The sequence below is a fragment of the Lolium perenne genome, chromosome 7 (assembly GCF_019359855.2).
Source record: "Lolium perenne isolate Kyuss_39 chromosome 7, Kyuss_2.0, whole genome shotgun sequence".
NCBI classification, from domain to species: Eukaryota; Viridiplantae; Streptophyta; class Magnoliopsida; order Poales; family Poaceae; genus Lolium; species Lolium perenne.
The window spans coordinates 204273105-204281920 of record NC_067250.2 but is presented as its reverse complement, the minus strand read 5'-3'; the positions used below and the strand labels follow the sequence as shown (position 1 = coordinate 204281920).

The 8816-nt window shown below is 47.1% G+C and overlaps 1 long non-coding RNA gene across 1 annotated transcript; it reads right to left on the bottom strand.

The window, feature by feature from the left end:
- Positions 1-437: 437 nt before the first annotated feature.
- On the bottom strand, positions 438-5416 carry LOC127319633 (uncharacterized). Its single transcript, XR_011748461.1, has 5 exons — positions 5088-5416; positions 4966-5003; positions 2793-2862; positions 2580-2699; positions 438-869 (listed from the first exon to the last, which is right to left on the bottom strand). It is a non-coding gene; the product is annotated as an uncharacterized lncRNA (long non-coding RNA).
- Positions 5417-8816: the final 3400 nt, after the last annotated feature.

Below are 8816 nucleotides of genomic sequence, written 5' to 3'. Positions count from 1 at the left end.
GCATGGGCGAGATGATATAAGTTACCTTAATTCTGTGGCGCACCAGAGTAAGTGCGCCACAGAATCAATTACTTCTGTGGCGCACAGAAGCACGTGCGCCACAGAAAGAGTTATTTCTGTGGCGCAGCATGACATGTGCGCCACAGAAATACCTACACTAATAATTGGTGGTGGCAGGATGTGGGCCCCATACAATTTCTGTGGCGCAACGTTCAGCAGTGCGCCACAAAATTAAGCTATTTCTGTGGCGCACCCAGCGTGGTGCGCCACAAAATAACATTCTGTGGCGCATTTTCAGTGGTGCGCCACAGAACTAAGCTCTGCCTATAAGGGTTTTCCTACTAGTGTATGCATAAGACGGTAGATGCAGAACATGATACATCACTATATGCTAAGCAACATTGGATTAATTTCACCAAAACGGATCTATATTATAGGTGGTTTAGCCAGAACTTGTTTCAGTAGCTTCGTAAAGTTGTAAATATAGTTACTTGAATCAACTGGAAATTATACATGGATCAGTCTAATCCAATCAACCAGAATCAATGAATGAATTCTAACAGCAAATTGTGGTACCAAAACACTTAAAAGCCATCAAAGACATTCCAAGGAAACATGTTTAGCCAGATATCTAAAACTGGTATTAGATGGTTTAGATAGCGCATCAATCAAGTATCCCTGAACCTTTCAGTCTTAGCTAATTGTTTCAGCCATCTTCTTATGAAGATCGGGATTGCATAAAGAGCTCACCGCTGAGATAGTTAGTACCTCTCATAGCATCATGCCAACCTCACACACCTCGTTGCAGTGGAAGGTGAAGGTATCGTACATAGAAGATTAAGCTAAATCACATGGGAGTGGTTCCGTACCTGGAAATGTCAATTTGTCATCATCATCTTTCCAGAAATTAGAGGTATGGCTCCATTGAGCTATATATGCTCCAGAATTGCAGCAATCAGTTAATGAGGTCTTAACTTGGGCTTATAGCCTTACGTGATAAGCATGAGACCTCTGTCAAAAGGAGTTTCCATCAAGTCTGAGATGTTGCCATCAGGTGAAAGCTCTCTCAAAAAACACAAAAAACAAATTATTTGATACTACATTGACATAGGACCAAATTAAACAACCATAAGCATAGCCGGATGGAAGTACACTCCAATTTTTAAGTTCTATAAAAGAAACAGCTAGCAACTTCAGATATACAGAGAAGCACTGAAGTATGACTGACAACTTAATTCTGATGTTAGTCTGAACCTTATTAGCATCTTTTTGACATGTACTGGAGCATGGCTTTACTCACCATTTTGGCATGGGAGGTTTCTCCAAGATAGAAAGAGAGGAAGTAAACACTTGTAGAGTCATAGGCATGTTTAGTTCAAAGTTGGAGTGTTGCATTCTCAAATATAACACCGCCACTTGCGACCCAAGTGAATGGGTAACACCCAGAATTGAATAAAGTTACTTATGGTAGATATTAATCATCTATTTGCAAAGGCGCAAAAATGACATGAAACAAATAGCTGTATCAGGTTACGTACTTCCAAGCAGCCCTGCATGATGCCACCATGGAGAGGAGGGAAGCTCTCGTTTTATGTGTAGGTAGCCAATGGAGCTATTACTTTTGCAATACAGATGGATGCACTGAACACTTTAATTAGTTCTACACCTGAATAATTGATATGTAGTAGTGTTTCTCGGTTAATAATTTCTTATACGAATCCATAATCAAATCTAATCTGTTATGTGGCATGATATGAAAAAAAGCTAACCTTAGAGAGTTCAACCGGACAGCTTCTACAAAAAATGTACAAGTGTTTCATGCGTAGTATTTATATCCCTAAGTCTATTTTCTGGCCTATAATTAAATGTTGTGAACAATATTACTCACTTCAGCTTATATTTAAGATTTTTGGACCAACAAATCACTTGCTTGAACTCTTAGGTGATTGGCTGTGTGTTATGACGATCCATGGCAGTGCAGGTTCGAAAGGCTTTAGCCTTGATTAGGTTGCTGGTTTCCATTGGCATCGAACGCATGCATAAGGAAGCATTATTGATGCAGCTAATAGAGAAGAACTTCATGGAAACAGAATTACCCCTCAGGGTCCAGTGCAATATTCTCTTCACAACAGGGCGTGATTTCTATGTAAATAAACAATCTAGCGCTTCATGAATAAAGAAGACCATATAAGTAAGAACAAAGCAAACTGGTAACCACTGAGAAAGGGATTTATTTTGGGTAAATCAGTATAAAGAATAAGTAGTTAAATGAAAAGGCATTATATGTCAAGTGCAACTCTGCTTTGAAAACAAAATTTCTTAAATTCTAACACAGGACTTCTTCGGTGGTATTGGAAGGCATACAAAAAACAGACCAATATTTTCCATTTTTTAGATGGATAAAGCGTGCACCCAATCGTATTGCAGTTCTTTAAGAATATTCTTCACAGTGCATTATTAGATGCCTACTCTAGTAGTAAAAAAGTCCAACGAATGAATAATATACTTATATAGCAGCAAGTGAAGGAACAAAGTAGAAGCTGGTAACACAGGGGTAACGGTGGAGTTTGGTACCTTACCTAGATAACATCGTTGGGTTCAGGCTCAGTGACCATATTGCACGGAGCTTGCATCAATTAACATGAATCCACGATCCATCAAACACTTCAGTATTGTACCATCAAAGCCGAGTTTAAGTTCTGAAGGTGTAAGAAATAAATATTCAACTAATAAGATTATCCAGGAGGAGCTAAGAAATAAATATTCAACCGAGTCTCATGATGATGAATTACATGATGTATGCTACCCCAAAGGGCAAATTTCGTGAGCGGAAGATCTGAACCTGGCAGTAAACCTATCAACCTGTATACAATAAGATTAGATGAAAATTGATTTTCAGATCACGTGCTGCAAAATATACATGCTTAGAAGTTTCTTCTGGTCCTCTTAATTTTCACAAAAAAAAATCAACATGCTAAAAAAAGAAAAGCTGGGAGAAGACCAATGCTCGAGTAACAACCCATAGCAGTCTTTTTCCTGGCATTTCTTTGCCACTTGTGCAAGACCACCATCTATTGGCTGAAGCATCGCAAACCATGCAGGAATCAGTATGCACTAAGTTGTTCCTAATTCCTAGCCAAGTGACTTAGCTTGGATTATCTCCTAATAACTAACAACACACAAGATTCAACTATTTATATGGACTCGATGTTCAGATTTTCTCTCGTGCAATATGACTGGTTGCTAGAGAATATAAACGGAGGGAGAATGGATAGTTAATTCCAAGCCTAGTGAAGGAAGTCTAGTTATCACATGACAGCGGGTGCGCGACAAGCAAAACAAAACAACCAGTAGCAACATTGTTGGAAGCCCTTCCAACCTTAGCAGCATCAGATTATGAGATTTTGACTATTCATGTACATAATAGAAAGGTTAGGGAGATAAATACTTCTTTATGAACGTATATCTTAAAAATAGATGAATATATGTATGTAGCACGCATGTAACAGAATTTGAATGGCACAACAGTGAGATGAGAAATTACATCAGGTAGGGTAATCTCATGCTAGTGTACATCTGGAACTATGTCATCACATTATTAACCTCATTTGCCAAATAAAATCGCACAATGAGTTATTTGCAATATTGCATCATCTTTCAAACAATGCCTTTTTGTTAATTCAGTACGTTTAAAAAGAAATGCATCACATATTAAAAATCTCAAATACTATGTCCTTACACTGAATTATTAATGAGATGGGATCGACTTCCGAACTTCTAATCAAAGTAGTTCATAGGATCCAAGCTAATAAAAAGTTCTAAGTGTTTCTGTCTTTGATTGATCACCAACAGATTTCTGCCTATCTTCACAAAGATAAAGAAACTCATGCCTTGAATATGGTGGATACTGTTCAAAAGGCATGTGAGCACACCAGGAAACCATTATAGCGTAAGTATGTTTGCTAAATATCAATAGTAAATAGGGGATGCAGTTTTGGCTCCCGAGTCCATATACTCCCGCTTTGCTGGACTAATCACTTTACCTAGACATCCGTGTGTGGCAGGGTTACATTTTGCTCGACGACGCGCAGAAAATGCAGGTATAAGAGAGGCTCGCGTAGTCGTACGCAAGTACGGATGAGAGAGATGTATCCTAATAAATTCGCTCGTGAACGAGCACGGACGGGAAAGGTAACGATTGTGAAACATGAGCTAGCAGTAACAGGTACATTTGTACACGATTTTCCTTCTGAGCGGAGCGTTGTACTCTTGGCTGACGACCTGAAGCACTGGCCGCCAACAGCAGATCAGCTTGGCGAGGATGCTGAGGCCTCATGTAAACCCATCCGGGAAATGGTCGCCGCCACGGTAGGAAGATTTGAGAAATGGAATCAACGACCAACAAAACATGGAGAGGATTTACTAGCAGGAAAAAAAAAACAATGAAGAGCCAGGTCGGAAACGTTAACAAGTACGAGCCGGCGCTCTCTCAGGGGTCACCGTAGAATTGAGAAAGCACGCATCAGAGACACACCTGAATTTTTTTGTTGTTGTTGCGCCATCGGCATGGCCTTGGGCTGGGGCTGGATTATCACCAAATTATGCACCACCGTCTCGGTACTTCCTTTGAGCATACACAGTTGCAACAGATCCTGGGCCCGTCTCTCCTTCACTCCTTTGGCCGGAGCTGCTAGAGCGGGGAAGAGAGGCCGGAGGGGAGAAATATGCGGATGAATTCATGAAGAGGCAAGAGAAAGGGGAACGAGGAAGAAGGTAGCTGCACACTTTACTACGCCTGCCCACATGGGCCCAAGCACTATTCAAAAATGATATACAAGGGGAATACGTATCTCAATACACTGACAAATGGTGAAGCGTGTGAGATGTGATTGGTCCACAAATCGGGATCACCTGGACCCGAGAGTCAAAACGAATTTCCGTAGTAAATACTACTTTACTTGGTACCTGTTTATTGATATCCTTCACGCCTGCATCTTGGTTCCCTGGGTTGAGCACAAATCCATGAGAAAAAAGCTATTCAAAGAAAATAGTTAAAGGAATCCATCCTGGATTTTTGTATCTGGTACCTGGGGTGAGCAGCTGTGGAGATAGATCGTGAAGCTGGGGTAGGTTATGCAAGTGTTGCTTGTTGTCATCGGAGAGATCCCGCGGAGATACTCCAGCTGCACCAGCCCAGAAGCAGAGGAGGTGAGGCAGAGGAGGGCGGCGTCCTCCTTATCAAATTGGGCCAAGCAGAGCGGATCGATGACCTTCGCCCCTGCGGTTCTCCTCCCCAATCCCATCCATCTCTCTGTAGGCGCAGCAGGATGGCAAAGAAGCCCGCCGCCGCGGCCTTTACTGCCGGAGAAGCGGAGGCAGAAGAGCGGCGGCGCCAGCGCTGAGGCAGTTGCAGCCTGATTGATCTTGTTGCCACCCACCTCTTTGTCGAGCTCGCCAAGGCCAACGCAGTTGCAGCCTGATTGAGCGCCGATTGATGACCTCCACCCCACTGCCGCCTTCGTCGCCGTCGTCTCCAGGCACGCGCTCGCCGCCACAGTCGCCCAGGCGCGCGCTCTCCTTCACCGCCGCCATCTCCAGGTGCGCGCTCGCCGTCGCCCAGGCGCGCAGTCGGCTCCGTCGCCCAGGCGCGTACTCGGTGCCGCCGCTGCCATGTTTCTTTCCGGCTGCAGATGGGGGGTGGGAGAAGGGTGGGCAGCCATGGAGGCGGATCAGCGCCGCCAGACGCGACATGGAAGAACGAGAGGGGATTGGAGAGGATCCGGATGCGAGGCGATTGGGTCAGGTAGGGTTTCGTCTGCTCCTTCTCCGCACGGTGACTGATGTGTGGACCTGCCGGACCATAGGACCCAAACGCAGCCAGATGCGGGTAAACAAGGACCAGTGCATGGCTTTCGCTAGCGCTTGTTGCTGCCAGAAACGGACGGCTGAGATCGAACGTTGGTCAGGTACAGTAAAAATCCAACGGTTCACATGCTCTAATCGTTGTGAATCCCCCTATGAGGAGCATCTATTATACCTTTAGATGCGGATTCGATCGGAAACAGCTTGAGAATATAGATTTGTTCGGAAACAAAAGGCACCGCTCGAGAGTCCCGGAAGGAGGCCACGACTCCTCGTGTTCGTTTCAGAACTTGGAACCAGCAAGAGCATCATCTCTAGTAGATACTTTATCTGAAATTCTAAACTTGCGTACATAGAGGGTTAGCTACATCGGCATTTTCACGTACATTGGGTTAGCTACATCGGCATCGGAGAAGTCGGAGGAGTCGTCAGAGTAGTCGACAATAACGTACCCGCGACGCGCCATCTCCTCGTGTTCGTTTGGGAACTTGGAAGCAGCAAGAGCATCATTTCTAGTATAGATACTCTACCTGAAATTCTAAACTTGCATACATAGGGCTAGCTAGTGTTAGCTACATCGGCATTTTCACATACATGTAGGGTTTAGCTACACTAGCAAAAAATGGGTCTTTTGTCCGAAGTTGTCCGTTAGATGTACATATCTGTATTTTCTAGTTTCCCCATATGTTAGGGGGCTTTCTGCATATGTGCACCTGTACATGTAATATATATTGTGGCCTTGGCCCCCAGGTAATACAACAAGTATATTCCCTAACATGGTATCAGAGCAAAATTGATCCTTCCGAAGACTTGTTCCCGGCCGTCCCACCGCCGGCTTCTCCCCGACTCGATCGCTCCTCTGCTCCGCGCGTGGCCGCCCCGATCTCGCCCACCGCGTGGCCGCCACGATCTCCCCCACGCGTGGCCGATCTCCTCCGGCCCCGCTCCCCGATCGGCTCCGATCCCCTGGCCGATCTCCCTGGCCGAAGTCGATCTCCGACGCGGGTACTGCTGGTTCTCCCCGACGCCTTCCCCAACGCCTCGATCTCCAGGCGCCCGAATTCCTAGCCCGCCCGCCCGCGCGACTCCCCGCTCGCCCGCGCGACTCCCGCCCGCCCGCGTGAGCCCGCCCGCCCGCCCGCGTGAGGCCACTCGCCCGCGTGAGATCGCCATGCGCCCGCGTGCTACTCCCGCCGTGTGATCTTCCCCTTGTCTGATCCCGTGCGGTGGTTGTTCTCCTTGGCTGCCGATCTTCCTAGGCTGCCGATCTCCCTGGTCAGTTGACTTTCATCTGAAAAAAAGAAAAAAAATGTCTTCCTCGGGCTATGTTGCGATCCCTCGCTGCCCGGTGATCTTTGATGGCGCGAATTACCCTGATTTCGCTGCCTTCATGCGCGTCCACATGCGCGGTCTTCGTCTTTGGGGTGTGCTTTCTGGCGAGGTCTCCTGTCCGCCGCGCCCCGTTGCTCCTACGGTGCCTGTTGCACCGCCACCTGTTGCCCTTGCCCCTGATGCTACTCAGGCGGATAAGGATGCAGCCAAGAGTGCTGATGACACTGCTCTGGCTGATTATGACCGGAAGGTCCAGGACCACTCTACTGCCGTTGCGACTTACCGACTGGATCTGACCGAGTACACTCAGTGGATAGATGAGGATGCTCGTGCTGCTGCTGTTCTCACCTCCAGTGTTCTGCCTCAGTATGCTGCTGAGTTTATGGGTCTTCCCACCGCTGCTGCTCAGTGGGCTTTTCTTCGTCAGCGCTATCAGCCGTCTGGGGATGCTCTCTACCTGTCTGTGGTCCGCCAGGAGCATGCCCTTCAGCAGGGTGATTCTACTATTGATGAGTTCTACACTCAGAGTGCTGCTATTTGGCGTCAGCTTGATTCTCTCCGTACAGCTGTGTGTGCCACCTGTCCCTGCTGTCTGACTGTGCGCGCGGATCTGGAGTTTCAGCGCGTTTTTGAGTTCTTGTCGCGGCTCCGTAAGGAGTTTGAGCCGCGCCGGGCCCAGCTGCTTGCCCGTGGTCGTGTTCCGCTCTCTGAGGTACTTGCTGAGCTTCGTGCTGAGGAGAATCATCTTCGTGGTGCTGGTCTTCTTGAGGTTCCCTCTGTTCTTGCTGCTCGTGGCCCTCCTGTGTCGTCTGCTCGTGGACCTCCTATGCCGCCGGCTTCGTTGCGGCCTCCGGCACAGCCGATACTTCCTACTCCTCCATTTCAGGGTCAGCGTCAGCCCCAGCAGCCTCGTGGTTCGACGTCACCTCCTTGCACCCTCTTTGTGGCAGCCTGGCCACACTATCTCTACTTGCTGGCAGAGGGATCCCAGCTTACGCCCGCCGCATCTTACTCGTCGTCAGGCTGGTTCTTCCGGATCTTCTGCAGTTGCGCTATCTGATCAGGACATTATCCGTGGTCTGCTCGCTGGTACAGGCTCTTCCTCGACGGGTACTGCTGGTTCTGTGCCTGGCTCTTCTGGCACCGCGCGACCACCACCTTCCACACAGTCAGGTATGTCATCCTCGTGGTATCTGGATTCTGGAGCTTCTTTTCATATGACCTCTGCGTCTTCTATTCTTTCTGCTCTTCGCTCTCTTGTTTCGCCTGTTCGTGTTATCACGGCTGATGGTACCTCTCTCCCTGTTTCCAGTCGAGGCACCCTTTCTACTACCTCTTTCTCTGTTCCTGATGTTTCTCATGTTCCTAGTCTCAAGATGAACCTGTTTTCCGCTAGTCAGCTTACTGATTCTGGTTGTCGCATCATTTTTATGCTGATTCTTGTGCTGTTCAGGACCGCCGTACACAGACCCTGGTTGGAGCTGGCCCTCGCAGCCTTGAGTCCCGGGGGCTCTGGGAGTTAGACTGGCTTTGTTGGAGATATGCCCAAGAGGCAATAATAAAGTGGTTATTATAATATCTTTGTGTTTATGATAAATGTTTGCATACCATGCTATAATTGT